This window comes from Artemia sp. Qi Xiang Cuo, chromosome 18 (genome assembly GCF_049724085.1).
Source record: "Artemia sp. Qi Xiang Cuo chromosome 18, ASM4972408v1, whole genome shotgun sequence".
NCBI lineage: Eukaryota > Metazoa > Arthropoda > Branchiopoda > Anostraca > Artemiidae > Artemia > Artemia sp. Qi Xiang Cuo.
This window is the reverse complement of record NC_142811.1, coordinates 2702618-2725115: the sequence shown is the minus strand read 5'-3', so window position 1 is coordinate 2725115 and position 22498 is coordinate 2702618. Positions and strand designations below refer to the sequence as shown.

Genomic DNA, 22498 nt, shown 5'->3' with positions numbered 1-22498 from the left:
TTTCACAAGAAAATAGCTTGTCTTTAGCAAACTTATTCATAGCTAGTTGAAACTCTGCATAAATATCTTCATTTTAGTCTAATTGTGTAGGTACTAAAGGAACATTGATCATTTTTTCTGATTTTGTGTGTTTTCACAAGAAAATAGCTTGTCTTTAGCAAACTGAGCCATAGCTAGTTGAAACTCTGCATAAATATCTTCATTTTAGTCTAATTGAGTTGGTACTAGAGGAAAATTGACTATTTTTCCTGATTGTGTTTGTGTTTTTTCAAGAAAATAACATTTCTATAGTAAAATTAGCCATAGCTCATTGAAACCCTGCATAAATATTTTAATTTTTAGCCTAATTGCGTAGGTATCAGAGGAACATTGATCATTTTTTCTGATTTTGTGTGTTTTCGCAAGAAAATAGCTTGTCTTTAGCAAACTTAGCCATAGCTACTTGAAATTATGCATAAATATCTTCACTTTTAGTCTAATTGCGTAGGTACTAAAGGAACATTGAACATTTTTTCTGATTTTGTGTGTTTTCACAAGAAAATAGCTTGTCTTTAGCAAACTTAGCCATAGCTAGTTGAAACTCTGCATAGATATCTTCATTTTTAGTCTAATTGCGTAGGTACTAAGGGAACATTGATCATTTTTTTCTGATTTTGTGTGTTTTCACAAGAAAATAGCTAGTCTTTAGCAAACTTAGCCATAGCTAGTTGAAACTCTGCATAAATATCTTCATTTTTAGTCTAATTGCGTAGGCACTAAAGGAACATTGATCACTTTTTGTTATTTTGTGTGTTTTCACAAGAAAATAGCTTGTCTTTATGTGTGTGTGTTTTTTTGTTTGTGTTTGTTTGTTTTTGTGTGTGTGTGTGTAAGTGTGTGTGTGTGTGTCAGTTTTGGCGTGTGTGTGTCAGTTTTCGTGTGTGTGTGTGTGTGAGTTTTAGTGTGTGCGTGTAAGTTTTTGTGAGTGTGTGTAAGTTTTTGAGCGTGTGTGTAAGTTTTTGTGTGCATGTTAGTTTTTATGTGAATGTAATTTTTCGTGTGCATATGTAGGTTTTTGTGTGTGTGTGCGTGTGTGTGTGTGTGTGTGTGTGTGTGTCATTTTTTTTGCGTGTGTAAGTTTTGGCGAGTGTGTGTGTGTAAGTTTTTGTTTGTGTGCGTAAGTTTTCGTGTGTGTGTAAGTTTTTGTGTGTGTGTGTGGGTGTGTGTAAGTTTTTGTGTGTGTGTAAGTTTTTGCGTGTGGGTGTAAGTTTTTGTGTGTGTGTGTGTGTGTGTGTAAGTTTTTGTGTGTGTGTAAGTTTTTGTGTGTGTGTGTGTAAGTTTTTGAGTGTGTGAGTAATTTTTTGTGTGTGTGTGTGTGTATGTTTTTGTGTGTCTAAGATTATGTTAGAGTTAGTTTTGACTTTTGTTTGTTAGTATTCGTGAGTGTGTGTTTATGATTTTGTGTGAATGTAAGTTTTGGTTTGGTTGTGTAAGTTTTTTTTTGTGTGTGTGTGTGTGTGTGTGTGTGTGATTTTTTGTGTGTGTGTGTTTGTTTTTGTGTGTGTGTGTTATTTTTATTGTGTGTGTGTTTTATTTTTTTTGTGTGTGTGTTAGTTTTTGTGAGTGTGTGTAAGTTTTGTGTGTGTGTGTAAGTTTTTGTGTGTCTAAGCTATTGCGTGTGGATATAAGTTTTTTGTGTGTTTGTTTTAGTTTGTGTGTGTGTGTGTGTGTGTATGTGTGTATGTTTGAGTTTTTGTGTGTGTAAGTTTTTTTTGTGTGTTTGTAAGTTTTTGTGTGTTTGTTTGTGTGTTTGTGTGTAATTTTTTGTGTGTGTTTGTTTTTGTGTGTGTGTGTTTAAGTGTTGGTGTGTGTGTGTGTGTGTTTTGTGTGTGTGTGTGTGTTTGTGTAAGTTTTTGTGAGTGTGTGTGTGTGAGTTTTTGTGTTCATGTGTAAGTTTTTGTGTCTGTGTGTGTGTGTGTGTGTAAGTTTTTGTGTTTGTGTAAGTTTTGGATTTTTTTTTTGTGTGTTTTTTTTGTGTTCATGTGTAAGTTTTTGTGTATGTGTGTGTGTGTGTGTGTGTTAGTTTTTTTGTGTTTGTAAGTTTTTGATTTTGTGTGTTTGTGTGTTTTCGTTTGTGTGTGTGTTTTTTAGTTTTGTGTGTGTGTGTGTGTGTAAGTTTTTGTGTGCATGTAAGTTTTTGTGTGCATGTAAGTTTTCGTGTGCATGTGTAATTTTTTGTGTGTGTGTTTGTGTTTGTCAGTTTGTGTGTGTGTGTTTGTGTAAGTTTTGGTGTGTTTGTTTATTTGTTTGTGTTTGTGTTGTGTTTTTTGTGTGCGTTTGCTTTTTTTTTTTTTTGTGTGTGTTTTTTTGTTCGTTTGTGTGTTAGTTTTCGTGTGTTTATGTTTATCTTTTTTGTGTGTGTGTGTGTGTTAGTTTTTTTTAGTGTTTGTTTGTGTTTTTTTGTGTTAATTTGTATTTTTTTTTTTGTTTGTGTGTGTGTGTGTGTGTTTTAGTTTTTGTGTGTGTGTAAGTTTTGGTGTGTGTGTGTAAGTTTTCGTGTGTTTGTTTGTGTAAGTTTTTGTGTGTGTGTGTGTGTGTAAGTTTTTGTGTGCATTTAAGTTTTTGTGTGCATGTAAGTTTTCGTGTGCATGTGTAAGTTTTTGTGTGCTTCCCAAATCATAATTTTCTGAAAGGACACACCTATGAAAGGCTAAGAAATCTAGCTTAGAAAAGTCAAAAATAGCAAATTAACCATCCCAAATCATAGGTTTCAGTCAACACACACCTACGAATGGCTATGAAATCCTGCTCAGAAAAGTCAAAAAATATCAGCCCACACACCCCCAAATCATAGGTTTCAGACATCACACACCTACGAAAGACTAAGAAATCCGGTTATGAAAAGTCAGAAATAGCAAATTACATATCCCAAATCATAGGTTTCAGACAACACTCACCTATGAACGTCTAAGAAACCTAGATCAGAAAAGTCAAAAATAGCAAACTACACATCCCAAAATATAGTTTTCAGACAACAAACACCTATGAAAGGTTAAGAAATCCAACTCAGAAAAGTCAAAAGTAGCAATCCACCCAACCCAAATCATAGGTTTCATACACTACACACCTATGAAAGACTAAGAAATCCAACTCAGAAAAGCCTGAAATAGCAACCCACACATCCCAAATCATTGGTTTCAGACATCACACACCTACGAAAGACTAAGAAATCCGGTTATGAAAAGTCGTAAATAGCAAATTACACATCAAAAACTATTGTTTTCATACAACATTCACCTACGAAATACTAGAAAACCTTAGCTCAGAAAAGCCTGAAATAGCAATCTACACATCCCAAATCATAATGTTCTGACAACACATACCTATGAAAGGCTAAGAAACCTAGCTCAGAAAAGTCGAAAATAGCAAACTACACATCCCAAATCATAGGTTTCTGACACCACAAACCTATGAAAGACTAAGAAATCCAACTCAGAAAAGTCCGAAATAGTAATTTACATATCCCAAATCATAAGTTTCAGACAGCATTAACCTACGAAATACTAAGAAACCTTAGCTCAGAAAAGTCTTAAATAGCCAACTACTCATCCCAAACTCGAAGTTTCAGACAACAAATACCTACGAGTGACTAAGAATCCTAGCTCTGAAAAGTCCAAAAAGCAAACTACACCTCCCAAATCATAATTTTCTGAAAGGACACACATATGATAGGCTAAGAAACCTAGCTCAGAAAAGTCAAAAATAGCAAACTAGTCGTCCCAAACTATAGGTTTCAGACAACAAACACCTATGAAAGGCTAAGAAATCCAGCTCAGAAAAGTCAAAAGTAGCAATCCACCCATCCCAAACCATAGGTTTCATACAACACACACCTATGAAAGACTAAGAAATCCAGCTCAGAAAAGTCAAAAATAGCAAACTACATATCCCAAATCATCGGTTTCAGTCAACACACACCAACGAAAGACTAAGAAACCTAGCTCAGAAAAGTCAAAAATAGCAAACTATTCATCCCAAACTATTGGTTTCAGACAACATTCACCTACGAAATACTAGAAAACCTTAGCTCAGAAAAGCCTGAAATAGCAAACTATACATCCCAAATCATAATTTTCTGACAACACATACCTATGAAAGGCTAAGAAATCCAGCTCAGAAAAGTCGAAAATAGCAAACTACACATCCCAAATCATAGGTTTCAGACACCACACACCTATGAAAGACTAAGAAATCCAACTCAGAAAAGTCAAAAATAGCAAACTACATATCCCAAATCATAAGTTTCACTCAACACACACCAACGAAAGGCTAAGAAACCTAGCTCATAAAAGCCTGAAATAGCAAACTACTCATCCCAAACTATTGGTTTCAGACAACATTCACCTAGGAAATACTAGGAAACCTTAGCTCAGAAAAGCCTGAAGTAGCAAACTACACATCCCAAATCATAGGTTTCAGACAACACACATCAACGAAAGACGGGTGCTCGGGGAGAGCCTTTGAGGGTCTGTGGGTCCCTTGAGGGTCGGTGGTCCTTTGGGAGCTCGGGGGGACCTTTGGGGACCGGGGGATGGGCTTTGGGGGTCCGGGGATGGCATTTGGGGGGCGGGGGGGGCCTTGGGGGCGCCGGGAGGGCCTTTGGGTGCCTGGGGGACATTTGGGGACCGGTGGAGGGCCTTTGGGACCCCGTTGGTCCTTTGGGAGCTTGATGGGCCTTTGGGGAGCCCGGGGATGGCCTTTGGGTGTCTGGATGGGCCTTTGGGGCGCCGGTGGCCCTTTGGGAGCTTGGGGGCCTTTGAGTGTCCGGGGGGGCAGTTGGGGGCCTGGGGGACATTTGGGGACTGGTGGAGGGCCTTTGGGAGCTTGGGGGCCTTTGGGGCACAGGGAGGGCCTTTGGGGCACAGGGAGGGCCTTTGGGGGTCCGGTGGGGGCAGTTGGGGGCCTGGGGGGCCTTTGGGACCCCGTTGGTCCTTTGGGCGCTCGCTGGGCCTTTGGGGGGCGCGGGGGTGGCCTTGGGGGGTCTGGGTGGGCCGTGGGGGGCGCCGGTGGGTGTTGGGGAGGGTGGGGGGCCTTGGCGGGTCCGGGGGGACAGTTGGGGGCCTGGGGGACATTTGGGGACCGGTGGAGGGCCTTTGGTGCACAGGGAGGGCCTTTGGGGCACAGGGAGGGCCTTTGGGGGTCCGGGGGGCAGTTGGGGGCCTGGGGGGCCTTTGGGACCCCATTGGTCCTTTGGGAGCTCGATGGGCCTTTGGGGGGCCCGGGGATGGCCTTTGGGGGTCTGGGTGGGCCTTTGGGGGTGCCGGTGGCCCTTTGGGAGCTTGGGGGGCCTTTGAGTGTCCGGGGGGGCAGTTGGGGGCCTGGGGGACATTTGGGGACCGGTGGAGGACCTTTGGGAGCTTGGGGGGCTTTTGAGGACCGGGGGCTTCCTTCGGGGTTGGGGTAGGAGGATTGGAACCCTTTGGGGTTGGGTTTGAGGACCTCACAACACTGTTCAAATGAAACTTGTGTATAATAACGACCACACTCAAATTCTCTTCTAAAATCTCTTCAAAAATCTTCTTTTAAAATGTCTCTATCTGTTTCGCCGAAATAGTTCCATAACCTGTCTAAAACGGTTTCGCCCAAACAATCCCTAAACGCAAATTCAGCGTGTTCCTTTGTTATTGGCATCTCTGTGCTAACGCATTTCAAATTAATAGGAAACCTTTTTGCGCGCTAAAACAATTCATCGCTAAGATGTTTCTTGCCTAATTGTTTCCATGGCCTTTGGTTATTAATATCCTTTGGAGTTCGACCAAAAGAGTTGTTCCCGAGGCAAAGACATTAATGATTTGGATCTATTCCTGGAGAAATGTTTCTAGGCGAAAATTTTTAAAGTCTGACAGATGATGTCATTGATTGATTGATCTGTCAAGAAAGGGGAAATTAATTTGTTGTTTCTAAGGGGAATCATTGATTCACGATAGATGAATTGAGGTCGACAGCATAGGTGTTCCACGGTCGAGGTTGTTGTTGTTGTAATTGCACGCTCTCAGCGAATGTCAAGGTCGTTGTTGTTGTTGTTGACACACTTTGATTAAGCAATAAAGTTCTCGGAAATTCACTTCCCCTCGAGTCCTAGATCAATAACATTGTTCCCGTTAGAATTCAATGCGCATGTGCAACCTTCGCCCCGGAGTTATTACACATAGAAACATCAAATAAATTGACCTTGGAAAAAGAGGTCATTGACCCCATTACACAATCATTCTCCCTAGGGGGGCTATGCCCTTATATGGAGCCCTGTCAGTATTCTATGCCCATATTTGGTGTTCGTACGGGAGTCGGACCCCCTCCTCTACTAAAGCCTCCCTCTTTACACTCTGCAAGGAAGTTCCCATTTCCTGTAAATCTTTTTCTATGACATCCTCCCACCCCAGAAAAGGACAACCTGCGTTCCATTTAGCCCTAGAAGGTTGGCTGAAAAGGAAAATCTTCTCTAATCTGTCATACTTCATCCGCAGAACGTGCCCTAGCCATCTCAACCTTTCTTTCACTATAGACCCAGAAAGCGGGATTGAACCACATGTTTCGTAAGCCTACTGTTTAAAATACGGTCAGTCAGCCGTGTACCCAGAAAAATCCGTAGGCAATTTCTATGGAAAACATATAGCAAATCTTCATGCGCTTTTCGGAGCGCCCATGCTTCAAAGCAATATTTGACCACTGTCATCGCTGCAGCTTTCAATATTCTAATCTTAGTTTGCTGACTTATCTTCTTATTCTTCCAAAAAATTTTTGACTGCGAAAAAACACCCTGAGCCTTGGCTATTCTACTTTTAACATTTTTACTACTCCCACCTTCTTTAGTAATAGTACTACCAAGGTAAGTGATGCTGCGTACCTAATCAATCTTTTCGTTACCCAACGTCGCATTTTCATCTTCACTGATTCCTAGCCTTAGTGACTTAGTCTTCTTAACATTACTTTTCAAATCTATTCCAGCACCCTCAACTTGCAAAAGCTCTAAAAGTTCATTTACTTTGCTCACACTTTCATCTAGGATGCTTAAATCATCAGCATAATCTAAGTCTAGGAGAGTTTTTCCTCCCCTTTTGGTTCTTTGGTCTCCCGTTGCCTTTCCTGTGCTGCTTAAGACAAAGTCCATCAAAATGATCCATATAAAGGGGGATAGAACATAACACTGCTTAACTCCTGATTTAATAAAAAAACAGCTGCTAACCTCATTTCCTACCTTAACCACAGCAGTGTTATTCTTGTAAATAGCCCTAATCACTTTAATGTATTTGTCTCGTATACCATACAAGGATAAGACCTTTGCTAAAGCTCTTCCATCAACAGAAACAAACGCTTGCCTATAATCTATAAAACTGAGGACCAAAGGCGTTTGACAACTTAGGCACTTCTGTATTATTAACCTAAAAGTGAAAATTTGGTAAACACATCCTCTACCTTTTCTAAAACCGCACTATTCTTCTCTTAAGACTTTGACTACAGCATCTCTCAATCTAAAAAGTAACATATTACAATGTAGTTTGCTACCTACAGAGAGCAGAATAATGCCTCGATAATTACCACACACACTCTTATCACCTTTTTTATACAGTGGTTTAATTAAGGTTTTCCTAAAATTATTAGGTACTTCCCCTTTTTCAAAACTCATATTCATAATCTTCAATAACTTACTTCTAACCTCTGAGCCACCATATTTAAGAAACTCATTTACCACACTATCAGCACCTGGAGCCATATTATTTTTTAATCCTTTTAGTACTGTCACTAATTTTCCTCACAAAACAAATCTTCCTTCACATTCAAGGCATCACAGACTTTTTAATTTTCCTCTATATCTCTCCTGCAAATTAAATAAAAAAACAAGTTTTTGTTAACTGAAAGTAAGGAACGACGTTAAAACTTAAAACGAACAGAAATTATTCCGTATATGAAAGGGCCTGTCCCCTCCTCAACGCCTCGCTCTTTACGCTAAAGTTTTTTATTTATAAAAAAATATAGTTGTGTGAAAGTCAAATTTTAGCGTAAATACCGAGGCATTGAGAATAGGGCAGTCCCTTTCATATACGAATTCAATTTTGTTCGTTTTAAGTTTTAACGTCGTTCCTTACTTTCAGTTAAAAAAAACTTGTTTTTTTATTTAATTTTAGAACGTTTTTGAATTAATGCAGGTTTTGATTTTGGCTCACCGTACATCAATAATTACAACAAAATTTTCATATTAATTTTACTTTGATTTGGTTAAATGGCTTTCTCGAAACTTGTTTAATTTTATTTACGAACTTTTTTATTAGTAATAAATATACGTAACTTACGAATTAACTTACGTAACAAATTTCTATATTCATATATTTTTAATACGTATATTAGGGGGTTCGCCCCCTAGTCAATACCTTGGTCTTCAAGCTAAAGTTCGAATTTTGTTCCAATTCTTTAAAAATGACCCCTTAATCACAAAGGCCATTAATTAGAATAAATAGCTTGGAAGTTCCAAATTAGTAAACTCAGTCATTCCTGAGGCCCCCCCTTTTGACAAACCGTGTACATATAATCAAACTGTTCGTGGTAACGAACTGTAAGTAAGGAGCGACCCGGCTCAATGGTAACCGAAACTCTAGAAAACGGGATTTTGATACCAATAGAAACATAAAAAAAAATCAGATTTTAATGCTGATTTCAAATATATAAGTTTGATCAAGTTTAGTCCTACCCATCAAAAGTTACGCGAGTTACCTGAAGAAAAAAGTTACCTGGGAAAATTTGGCTGATTTTCGAAAAAAGGGGGAAAGCCCCCTAAAAATTATAGAACCTTAATGAAAATCACACCATCATATTCAGAATATCAGAGAACCCTACTGTAGAGGTTTCAAGCTCCTATCTACAAAATGTAGAATTTTCCATTTTTTGCCAGAAGAAAGATCACGGATGCGTGTCTATTTGTTTTTTTTTGTTTTTTTTTGTGTTTTTTTTCCCAGGGGTGATCGTATCGACCCAATGGTCCTAGAATATCGTAGGTGGGCTCATTAGAACGGAAATTAAAAGTTCTAGTGCCATTTTTAAGTGACCAAAAAATGGCGGGCAATTAGGCCCCCTCCAATGCACATTTTTTTCCCAAAGTCACCCGATCAAAATTTTGAGATAGCCATTTTGTTCAGCATGGTCGAAAATATGATAACTATGTCTGTTAGGATGACTTACTCCCCCGAAGTCCCCGGGGGGAGGGCTGAAAGTTATCAAGTTTACCCAAAGTTAGCATATAGTATTGGTCATTGGGAAGTATAAAGACGTTTTCAGGGGGAATTTTTTCTGGTAGTGGGGGGAGGGGGTGGTTCGGGGGTTATGTGGGAGTGTCTTTCCATGAAGGAAATTTTCATGGGGGAGGAACACTGCTATGAAGAGGGTGCCGGATTTCCCAGCATTATTTATAAAAGAGATCAGAAATTAAATAAAAAAACAAGTTTTTTAACTGAAAGTAAGGAGAAACATCGCAACTGAAAACGAACAGAAAATATTACGTATATGATTGGGTTCACCCCCTAGTCAATACCTCGGTCTTTAAGCCAAAGATTTTTTAGTACTTTCATAAGAGCTATTTATTCTAATTAATGGTCTTTGTGATTAAGTTGTCATTTTTAAAGAATTGGAACAAAATTCAAACTTTAGCGTAAAGAGCGAGATAATGACGAGGGGACGAACTCCTTGACATACTTATTAAAAATATATGAACATAGAAATTGGCTGCCTAAGTTAATGCTCAAGTGACGCATATTTTTTACTAATAAAAACGTTGTCAAATAAAATTAAACAAGTTTCGAGAAAGCCATTTAACCAAATCAAAGTAAAATTAATATGAAAATTTTGTTGTAATTATTGATGTACGGTGAGCCAAAATCAAAACCTGCATTAATTCAAAAACGTTCTAAAATTAAATAAAAAAAACAAGTTTTTTTTAACTAAAAGTAAGGAACGACGTTAAAACTTAAAACGAGCAAAAATTATTCCGTATATGAAAGGGCTGTCCCCTCCTCAACGCCGCGCTTATTACGATAAAGTTTTACTTTCTCAAACATCTATATTTTCTTAAACATAAAAAAAATATAGCACAACGAGCGTGGCGTTGAGGAGGGGACAGCCCCTTTCATATACGGAATAATTTCTGTTTTAAGTTTTAACGTCGTTCCTTACTTTAGGTTAAAAAAAACTTGTATTTTTTTATTTAATTTGCAGGAGAGATATAGAGGAAAATTAAAAAGTCTGTGATGCCTTGAATGTGAAGGAAGATTTGTTTTGTGAGGAACAATTAGTGACAGTACTAAAAGGATTAAAAAATAATAACCATGTCTATGGGCATAACCTGACCCCCACAGCCCTAGAGGAACAAAAATTAAGCTATGATATTTGACCATCATTCAGATATATTATTTGTTACTGGGATGTATACAGATATTTCTTTTTTTTTGGAGGGGGGGGGAAGGAGGATTTCTGCAAGGTATTTTCTATGGTGAAAATTTTTCGTGGGGAGGGAACTTCCCGGGCTGAATTTTCCTGGTGAAATTTAATCCTTTGGGGATTTGCCAGAATTCGTATACTAAATTCTTTTTATTTGTTGACAACTCAACTTTACATGCATGGATGTTCTGCGGTAATTGTCATGAAGAAATCTTTGGGTTTGGAATTTTCTGGGATATTTCTATAAAAAAATCTGGACGATTTTGAGAATGATTTGGAAAACAATCAGAAATTGAATTAAAAATAATTTATTTCTGAATTGAAAGTAAGGAGAACTTTTCAGGCGGAATTGTCCATAAGAAATTTTGCGCATGGAATTTTCAGCGAGAATCGAATTGTCGTAAGGTAATTATCCTTGGGGGGGGGTGGATTTCCCAGCATTGTTAAAAAAAGATCAAAAATCAAATATTAAAACGAGTTTTTCAACTGAAAGTAAGGAGTAAAATTTACACTTAAAATGAACGAAATTATTTCTTATATGAAGGTGGCTACCCCGTCCTCAGTACCTCACTCTTTAGGCCCAAGTTTGACTTTTTGTCACAGATCCTTAAGAGTGGCTCTTGAAACACAAAGGCCGTTATATTTGGACAAATTTTTTTTTTCAAAGTACTAAGAAACTCTAGCTTGAAGTGCAAGGGATTGATGATTGGGCAGCCTCAATCCTAAATAGAATAACTACTATTCGTTTCAAGTTTTAATGGTGCTCCTTACTTTCAGTTGAAAAACTGTTTGTTCTTTTATTTAATTAGAATAAAGCAACACTAGCATGGGCGTATGTAGTTTCTTCTCTAGGGGGAGGGGGCAGCCGATTCTGCAATGAATGACGGGGGAGCTGAAGTTACTGGCAGTTCGCAAAACCTTACATTGCCAGCAAGTTCTATCACACCTGAAATCTTTATTAATAAGTAATCACCAAAAATCATAAATCATCAATAAGCTTCAGAATTACTCTTCTTGGATTAGAGCAAAATCTATTCAAGACATTATGGACAATTGCTTCTTGTTTGACTTTTATTCTGTCATTCCAGCTGTTTATTTCCAGCTTTTTCAACCATCTGCCTTATATCAACTGCTTTTTTAACCATCTACCTTTTTTCAACTGCTTTTTCAACCATCTTCTTTTCAGCCATATCTAGTGTATATTTGAAGTTCTCGGTGGGGGGGGGGCCGCTGCCCCCTGCCGCCTTACATTGCCAGCAAGTGCTATTGTACCTATGAAATCTTTATTAATTAGTAATAACCAAAAATCATCAATAAGCTTTAGCATTAATCTTCTTGGATTAGAGCTAAATCTTTCGATGACATTATGGATAATTGATTCTTGTTTGACTTTTATTCTGTCATTCCAGCTGTTTGTTTCCAGCTTTTTCAACCATCTACCTTTTATCAACTGCTTTTTAGCCATCTACTTTTTTTCAACTGCTTTTTCAACCATCTGCTTTTCAGCCATATCTAGTGTAAATTGAAGTTCTATGGGGGGGGGGGGCAGCGGACCCCCTGACCCCCTTCCGTACGCCCATGAACACCAGTGATGAAGTTCATTGTTAGTTTGTTAGGGAACTATCTTAATGATGTAAAATCTGACAAATGTTCCCCAATACAAATAGAAGCAAATAAAATAAAATATGGAACATCTGGTGTCTTTTTGGTGTATCATAATTATGAAACTGACGGGACACGTTTTTACGTTTCTTAATGAAATATCTTAATAATGTCCAATCCGAAAAATGTTTACCAGTTCAAATAGCAGCAAATCATACAAAATCAGGAAAAACAATTTCTTTTTAGTATACCACAATTACTGTTGCTATATTTTTATTTGTTTACTTGCAGTACAATGTAGTTTCCAACTCAAAGTGCAATCAAGCTAAAAACTAAATATGTAACTCTAAAAGCCTGATTTAATAATAAACCATTGAGGCAAACCTTATTTTCTAAATCATGGAGAGTATATAATTTACTAGAAGTCATGAAATTCAACTTAGAAACATTAACCCCCTAAAGTCTAACCCCGAGTTACATTCGGGAACCGAAAATCGATGACTTAGTGCAATCCGAAGTTTGACTCGGGCAGCCAAAAAACGATGTTGTGAAACTATACTTGACCGTGTCTGACTCGGGATAGTGTTGAAAGTATAAGACAACTTTTATGACATAGTAACTAACATGCTCAACTATTTGACATATGATTTTGATAAGTTGTCATTTTCAAACTCCCATTTCGAATGTTGGTTCGTAATTTCCTTTTGTGAATAACTATAAGGCAGAATTTTTTTTTGTTTTGTGTGTTCTTATTATGAAATTTTTGTTGTGCATAATGCTGCGTTGTGCAAAGAGGAATGACGTGGAAAAAGAATTTGAAAGGCGACACATATATTTTATTCAAAATTCAACGTTGGGGTGTATGCAGTTCCTTACTTTAGGTAATATCGTACAAAATATAATTTTTGAACCAAGATTCGTAAACACCAACTAATGCCAGTTGAGCATTGTTATATTCTTTTTGTTTGTGACTGAAATGGTTTGTAGTGTCCAAATCTATTGCAAATAGATGGGAAATAGATGGGAAACAAATAGATGGGAAACAAAAGATGGGAAAAGTCTTTGGTATTTCGATGGGTTGCCCACTTTCAGAAATCAAGTACACCAGGTAGCCCATACCAAGCGTGGTGGAACTGAGTGATACACGTGGCATTTCGAGATGTGCAAAATTTGGTGGTGAATTGAGCAACCACATGGGCAATTAACATGCACTTTAAGCAAGTATAAAGTAAAATATTACAACTAATCGCTCTCCGAAAAACATAGATATAAATTATCTTCAATAAAATAAGGTTTGGGACCATAATTTTTTGAAATGCGCGTCAATGGGTTAACAAACAGATAGCTAACCATTGAGAATCTTACCAATTCATCTAGAACTTTATTACTCTTTTCAATCGAAAGATTCACACAGGTTGATGTTGCTGTGCAAACAGTGTCAATAGCAAATGACGTAATTAATATCCCAGAGATAAAAAGAGGCATGGTACCTGCATAAATCAGGAACAGTAGGGGCTCAGGCACTGCGCCTTGTGGAACTCCACAATAGACACTGTAAATTCTTGAAATTCAACGATCATTATTTACTCTAAGGTTTATCCCGTAAAGCTTTACGCATCAAAAGCCTTACTAAAATATGTAATTAAGTAAAGTATGTTAAAAAGGGTTTTTAAAGTTTTTCTTTATCATATATTTGAATTTTCAATTGTGTGTTACAACAGTCAACTGCTGTAGGAAAAACTAAACCATCAGCTGCAGGTACAAATAAGCACAGTTAACCCAAGAGCTGCAGACAATTAACCAAAAAACCTGCAGGTACAAGAGCTAATAGCTGCAGGTACAACTAAGGCAACAGCTGCAGTTACAACTGAGCCAACATCTGCAGGTAAAACTAATCGAAAAGCTACAGGCATAACTAAGCCAATAGCTGCAGGTAAAGCTAAACCAGTAGCTGCAGGTACAACTAAGCCAACTGCTGCAGGTACAATAAAGGAAACAGCTGCAGGTACAACTAAGCCAACACCTGCAGGTAGAATAAAGCAAAGCAAACAGCTGGAGACAACTAGGCTAAAAGCTGCAGGTAGAACTAACCCAACAGCGGCAGGTATAACTAAGCCGACAGCTGTAGGAAAAACAGCCAAGCGCGGCAGAAAAAACAGCTGCAGACAACTAAGTCAACAGCTGCAGGTATATTAGAGCAAATATCCGCAGATCACTAAGTCAACAGCTGCAGGCACAAATAAATCAACACCCTAAACTAAACAATTTTTTTTTCGGAAAAACTAAAGTTTTCTTGCGTTCTTGGAAGATCAAAACTTGAAGATACACGCTAGAAAACAAATTCCTTCTGCATACAAAAATCTAGGATATGAAGGAAATTGATATGAGAAGACAACCTTAGACAATATTTATTAGTGTACGCTCATTTTCAGATATAAACATATAGGTGGGCTTTCTCTGAAAAGCAAGGATTATCTAAAACTTCCATAAGATAGAGCGTAGAGTGTTTTTCATGCTGATTTAACCTCAAAAATCTAACCAGTCTTAACAAGAATATGAACAAGGTCTAAGAACGTATTTAAAGCTACAGATGCAAAGTTGTGCTATCTAGTAGTGCTACCTAGCTATGCAGCTACCTTTCATGGTAGTTGAGTTTTATGGAGTTATGTTGCTTGAAGTCTAGTTTGTGTGTGTCTGTGTGTGCGGGGGGAGAGGGTTGTGGAATTGTTTGCAGTTAAATCAAATAATGGATAATCATGTGAATGTTAAGTTTTGGAATTGTGGTATGGAAATTGATCTTTAATTATATTAGCCTTTTTTAATGTTGGTAGGCTAGATATAGTTACCACTAGTATTAGATGGTAAAAGTGGGGGGAGAAAGTACTACAGAGGCTCCTCTTGTAAAATCTAATGTAAAACAACCTGAATGAACTTCAGTTTTGACCATTAGATCTCTCTAAATTATGGAATCCTCTCTCAGAAATTCGCTCGTGGATGTTTCCATTCACAAGTCACCTTAGATCCCCTCACTTGGTGTTAGATTAGGGGGGGGGACTAGGTCTTTCTACACTTAGTAAATTAGCAAAGTCGTGAGGTGTCTAGTATTTCGAAGCCAAAAAAAACATTAAAGGGAGCGAAAGGATACGACAAAAATCTATTGAATAGTAGCTAGGGCCAAGGGTCAAGGAATTAATTTAAAGAGGGAATAACAAAATTACTTACGAAAAGAATATTTATCCTGATAATTAGGGCCAGGGGTCAGAACCTCACATGGTAAGAAATACACAAACACAAAAACACAAACTTATAAACCTCAATTAAATTTTCGACACTCCACCTCTGGCCAATGTCCATAATACCACTTCCATCAGCTGGGCTCAAGATTCATTGCCATTCAACGTGTGTATAGAACGATCAGAACCGACTGCTATGTCGAACCGGCCGACCTCAACCAGGTCTGGTATTTTGAAGAAGGGAATCCGCAATATTAGTGGAAAATAATTGAGTCGATATAGTGATCAAGTTCTCGGGTTTAGCCGGAGAAGAATTCATGTATCCAACAACCCACCAGCAAAATAGAAAAACCACAAAGCGATAGCAGTCGTTTGGGTTTTTGGTGTTGTAGTATGATTATATAGGGGATTTTCTCGGTCTTTCGAATTTACATTTAAGAAAAATGAAAAATTCGGTTCTGGTATATAAAGTGATGCCAGACATCCAGAGGCACTAGCTCAACTAGAGTAAGGAGGCCCTTTCGACTCCGGTACGAACCACCGTGCTGCCATCTATAATCGATTCTAATGGTTTTTCTCACTGAGGATGTTTTTTCATGCTTTTTCTCACTTTGATGGTTGTTTTCTTGGATGTCAACAACAATTTATGTATGTTTTCATGCTTTTTCTCACTTTCATGGTTGTTTTCTTGGACGTCAACAACAATTGATGGATGTTTCTTGGATGTCAACAGCAATTTATGTATGTTTTTATGGTTTTTCTCTCTGAGGATGAAAAAACATGGTTTTTCTCACTTTGATGGATGTTTCTTGGATGTCGACAACAACTGATGGATGTTTCTTGGATGTCAACATCCGGTTGGAATATTATGATAAGAAGGTGACATCATCAGATAAGGTTAATTATTTTCTTGAATGTCAACATCCGGCTGGAATAATATGATAACAAGGTGACATCATCATATAAGGAAATTTGAATATTGGAATATTCTTATTAGAGAGTTGAAAATACAGACAGGAAAAGATAACTGATTGACACAATTTCTCCATGAGACATGATAAATTTGAAAGTAGAAACGAAAATGGTAAACCATCTGAGGGAATGCTAACTCCTATTAAGAGATACATATTGTTTTTTATTTGGGCCATTCTCGACTGTGGTCTTTATAATACACAAGCTCCATTTGAATAGTGTTATAAGGTCCCCTACCCCAACCCCAAAGACCCCCCAGGCCCTCAAAGGTCCCCCGGGCCCTCAAAGGTCCCCCGGGCCCCCAAAGGTCCCCAGTCCCAAAAGGGCCCCCGGGCCCCCCAAAACCCTCCTATGGGCTCCCCTCCCCCATCCTACTATCCCCTCCTCTCCTCCCCGTCCCCCAGGGTTGGTTTTTGCAAGTCCAAGAATTTGTCTTTGTTGGTTTGAATGTCTAAACTGCCTGTTTTTCTCTGTTTGTATGTCTGAATCTATTTGTTTGCATATCTGGGTTAGTGTTCTCAAGTCCGAGAATTTGTGTTTGTTGGTTTGAATGCTAAAGTGCCTGTTTTTCTCTGTTTGTATGTCTGAATCTATTTGTTTGCGTGTCTGGGTTGGTGTTTGCAAGTCTAAGAATGTGTCTTTGTTGGTTTGAATGTCTAAAGTGCCTGTTTTTCTCTGTTTGTATGTCTGAATCTAGTTGTTTACATGTCTGGGTTGGTGTTTGCAAGTCCAAGAGTTTGTCTTTGTTGTTTTGAATGCCTAAAATGTCTGTCTTTCTCTGTTTGTATGCCTGAATCTATTTGTTTACATGTCTGAGTTGGTGTTTGCAAGTCCAAGAATTTGTTTTTCTTGGTTTGAATGTCTAAATTGCATGTCTTTCTCTGTTTGTACATCTGAATATATTTGTTTCCATGTCTGGGTTGGTGTTTGCACGTCCAAGAATTTGTCTTTGATGGTTTGAATGTCTAAAGTGCCCGTCTTTCTCTGTTTGTATGACTGAATCTATTTGTTTGGATGTCTGGGTGGGTGTTTGCAAGTCCAATCATTTGTCTTTGTTGCTTTGAATGTCTAAAGTGTCCGTCTTTCTCTGTTTGTATTTCTGAATCTATTTGTTTACATTTCTGGGTTGGTGTTTGCAAGTGCAAGAATTTTTTTTGCTGGATTAAGTGTCTAAAGTGCATGTCTTTCTCTGTTTGTATGTCTGAATGTATTTGTTTGTGTGTTCGGGTTAGTGTTTGCAAGTGCAAGAATTTGTCTTTGTTGATTGAATGTCTAAAGTGCCTGCCTTTCTCTGTTGGTATATCCGAATCTATTTGTTTGTATGTCTGGGTTGGTGTTTGCAAGTCCAAGAATTTGTTTTTGTTGGTTTGAATGTCTAAAGTGTATGTCTTTCTCTGCTTGTATTTCTGAATCTACTTGTTTGCATGTCTGGGCTGGTGTTTGCAAGTCCAAGAATTTGTCTTTGTTGGTTTGAATGTCTAAAGTGCCTTTTTTTTCTCTGTTTGTATGTCTGAATCTATTTGTTTGCATGTCTGGGTTAGTGTTTACAAGTCTGAGAATTTGTCTTTGTTGGTTTGAATGTCTAAAGTTCCTGTCCCTTTGTTTGTATTAAATAAAAAAACAAGTTTTTTAAACTGAAAGTAAGGAGCGGCATTAAAACTTAACACAAACAGAAATTATTCCGTATATGAAAGGGGCTGTCCCCTCCTCAACGCCTCGCTCTTTACGCTAAAGTTTGTCTCTGTCTGACAACTTTATTTTTTAAAACAATAAAAAACTTTAGCGTAAAGAGCGAGGCGTTGAGGAGGGGACAGCCCCTTTCATATACGGAATAATTTCTGTTCGTTTTAAGTTTTAATGTCGCTCCTTACTTTCAGTTTAAAAAACTTGTTTTTTTTATTTAATTTCTGATCGTTTTTTAGTTAATGCAGCTTTTATTTGTATAAAAATTTTACTTTTCTTTTGCTAAATGGATGTCTTTACAAATTAACTTACGTAACTAACTTCTATATTCGTATATTTTTCTTCTGGCAAAAAATACAAAGTTGCAGATTTTTGCAGATATGAGCTTGAAACCTATGTAATAGGGTTTTCTGATACGCTGAATCTGACGGTGTGATTTTCATTAAAATTCTTTCACTTGTAGGGGATGTTTCCCCCTCTTTAAAAAATCGAGTAAATTTTCTCAGGCTCGTAGCCTTTGATGAGTAATACTAAACTTAATAAAATTTATATATTTAGGATCAGCATTATAAACACATTCTTTTGATACGTTTATTGACATCAAAATTTCGTTTTTAAAAGTTTCGATTACTATTGAGCCGTATCGCTTGTTTTTTTATTGTTTTTTTTATTACGTATATGTTATTACTTATATGAAGGGGTTCTCCCCTTAGTCAATACCACGCTCTTTACGTTAAAAGTTAAAAATAATTTTGATTCACAAACCCCTGAATCACAAAGGCCGTTTAATTAGAATAGATAGCTCTTTTGAAAGCACTAAAAAAAACTGTAGCGTAAAGAGCGAGGTACTGACTTGGGGGAGAACCCCCTCACATACGTTATAATTTCTGTTCGTTTTAAGTTCTAATATTCCTTCTTACATTTCAGTTGAAAAAACTTGTTTTTTTTTATTTAATTTCTGATCGTTTCTTAAATAATGCTCGGAAATCCGGCGCCCCCTTCATAGAAATGTCCCTTACCCCAAAGAAACATCCTCCACAGAAATCTTCTCCAGAGTAACCCCCTCCTCTAGCCCCCCCTCCAGAAAAAATCGTTCCTGAAAATGGTTGTATACTTCCCAATAACCAATAAATAATGCTGGCAAGTCCGGCGCCCCCTTCATGGCAATTTCCCTTCCCCCATGAACACTTCCTTCATGGACAGATCCTCCAACATAACCACCGACCCACCCCTCCCTCCCACTACCAGAAAAAAAACCTCCTGAAAACTTTTGTATACTTCCCAATAACCAATACTATATGTTAACATTGGGTAAAGTTCATAACTTTTAGCCCTCCCTCTGGGAACTTCGGGGGATTAAGTCATCCTAAAAGACATATTTATCATATTTTCGACCATGCTGAACAAAACAGCTATCTCAAAATTTTGATCGGGTGACTTTGGGAAAAAATAAGCGTGGGAGGGGGCCTAGTTGCCCTCCATTTTTTTTGGTCACTTAAAAAGGGAACTAGAACTTTTAATTTCCGTTCCAATGAGCCCACCCACGATATTCTAGGACCACTGGGTCGATACGATCACCCCTGGGGAAAAAAAACAACAAACAAACAAACAAACAAACAAATAAACACGCATCCGTGATCTTTCTTCTGGCAAAAATGTAAAATTCCACATTTTTGTAGATAGGAGCTTGACAACTCTACAGCAGGTTTCTCTGATACGCTGAATATGATGGTGTGATTTTCATTAAGGTTCTATAGCTTTTATGGGATCTTTACCCCTTTTTTTGAAAATCAGCCAAATTTTCTCAGGCGCGTAACTTTTAATGGGCAGCTCTAAACTTGATGAAAGTTATATGTTTGAAATCAGCATTGAAATCTGATTCTTTTGATATATCTATTGGTATCAATAACCCGTTTTCTAGAGTTTCGGTTACCATTGAGCCGGGTCGCTCCTTACTTACAGTTCGTTACCACGAACTGTTTGATGTGTGAATCTATTTGTTTGCATGTCTGGGTTGGTGTTTCCAAGTCCAAGAATTTGCTTTTGTTGGTTTGAATGTCTAAAGTGTATGTCTTTCTCTTTTTGTATGTTTGAATCTATTTTTTTCCATGTCTGAGTTGGTGTTTGCAAGTCCAAGAATTTGTCTTTGTTGTTTTGAATGTCTAAATTGCCTGTTTTTCTCTGTTTTCATGTCTGAATCTATTTGTTTGCATGTCTGGGCTAGTGTTTACAAGTACAAGAATATATCTTTGTTGTTTTGAATGTCTATAGTGCCCGTCTTTCTCTGTTAGTATGTCTGAATATATTTGTTTGCGTGTCTGGGTTGGTGTTTGCAAGTCCAAGAATTTTTCTTTGTTGGTTTGAATGTCTAAAGTGCCTATCTTTCTCTGTTTGTATGTCTGAATCTAGTTGTTTACATGTCTGGGTTGGTGTTTGCAAGTCCAACAATTTGTCTTTGTTGGTTTGAGTGTCTAAAGTGCCATGTCTTTCTCTGTTTGTACATCTGAATCTATTTGTTTGCATGTCTGGGTTGGTGTTTGCACGTCCAAGAATTTGTCTTTGTTGGTTTGAATGTCTAAAGTGCCCGTCTTTCTCTGTTTGTATGACTGAATCTTTTTGTTTGGATGTCTAGGTTGATGTTTGCAAGTCCAAGAATTTATATTTGTTGGTTTGAATGTCTAAAGTGTCTGTCTTTCTCTGTTTGTATGTCTGAATCTATTTGTTTGCATGTCTGGGTTGGTGTTTGCAAGTCCAAGAATTTGTCTTTGTTGGTTTGAATACCTAAAGTTCCTGTCTTTCTCTGTTTGTATATCTGAATCTATTTGTTTGCATGTCTGGGTTGGTGTTTGCAAGTCCAAGAATTTGTCTTTGTTGGTTTGAATGCCTAAAGTGCATGCCTTTCTCTGTTTGTATGTCTGAATCTATTTGTTTGCATGTAGGGGTTGGTGTTTGCAAGTCCAAGAATTTGTCTTTGTTGGTATGAATGTCTAAAGTGCCATGTCTTTCTCTGTTTGTACATCTGAATATATTTGTTTGCATGTCTGGGTTGGTGTTTGCACGTCCAAGAATTTATCTTTGTTGGTTTGAATGTCTAAAGTGCCCGTCTTTCTCCGTTTGTATGACTGAATCTATTTGTTTGGATGTCTGGGTGGGTGTTTGCAAGTCCAATAATTTATCTTTGCTGCTTTGAATGTCTAAAGTGTCTGTCTTTCTCTGTTTATATGGCTGCATCTATTTGTTTACATGTCTGGGTTGGTGTTTGCAAGTGCAAGAATTTGTCTGTGCTGGATTAAATGTCTAAAGTGCATGTCTTTCTCTGTTTGCATTTCTGAATGTATTTGTTTGTATGTTTGGGTTAGTGTTTGCAAGTGCAAGAATTTGTCTTTGTTGATTGAATGTCTAAATTGCCTGTCTTTCTCTGTTTGTATAAGTAAATTGATTTGTTTGCATGTCTGGGTTGGTGTTTGCAAGTCCAAAATTTGTTTTTGTTGGTTTGAATTTCTAAAGTGCATGTCTTTCTCTGTTTGTATGTCTGAATCTACTTGTTTGCATGTCTGGGTTGGTGTTTGCAAGTCAAAGAATTTGTTTTTGTTGGTTTGAATGTCTAAAGTGTCTGTTTTTCTCTGTTTGTATGTCTGAATCTATTTGTTTGCATGTCTGGGTTAGTGTTTACAAGTCTGAGAATTTGTCTTTGTTGGTTTGAATGTCTAAAGTGCCTGTCCCTCTGTTTGTATGTGTGAATCTTTTTGTTTGCATGTCTGGGTTGGTGTTTGCAAGTCCAAGAATTTGTTTTTGTTGGTTTGAATGTCTAAAGTGTATGTCTTTCTGTGTTTGTATGTCTGAATCTTCTTGTTTGCATGTCTGGGTTGGTGTTTGCAAGTCCAAGAATTTGTCTCTGTTTGTTTGAATGTATAAAGTGCCTGTTTTTCTCTGTTTGTATGTCTAAATCAATTTGTTTGCATGTCTGAGTTGGTGTTTACAAGTCCAAGAATTTGACTTTGTTGGTTTGTATGTCTAGAGTTCATTTCTTTCTCTGTTATTATGTCTGAGTCTGGTTGTTTACTTGTGTGGGTTGGTGTTTGTAAGTCCAAAAATTTGTATTTTCTGGTTTGAATGGCTAAAGTGCCTATCTTTCTCTGTTTGTATGTCTGAATCTAGTTGTTTACATGTCTGGGTTGGTGTTTGCAAGTCCAACAATTTGTCTTAGTTGGTTTGAGTCTCTAAAGTGCCATGTCTTTCTCTGTTTGTACATCTGAATCTATTTGTTTGCATGTCTGGGTTGGTGTTTGCAAGTCCAAGAATTTGTCTTTGTGGTTTGAATGCCTAAAGTGCCTGCCTTTCTTTGTTTGTATATCTAAATCTATTTGTTTGCATGTCTGCGTTGCTGTTTGCAAGTCCAAGAATTTGTCTTTGTTGGTTTGAATGCCTAAAGTGCTTGTCTTTCTTTGTTTGTATGACTGAATCAATTTGTTTACATATCTGGGCTGGTGTTTTTAAGCCCAAGAATTTGTCATTGATGGTGTGAATGTCTAAAGGGCCTGTCTTTC

General features: G+C 37.7%; 1 protein-coding gene across 1 annotated transcript in view; it reads left to right on the top strand.

The window, feature by feature from the left end:
- The window catches only part of LOC148941115 (trypsin-1-like), a 433373-nt gene that overhangs the window by 70460 nt on the left and 340415 nt on the right, over positions 1-22498 (top strand). The gene's annotated exons all lie outside the window — the stretch shown is intronic.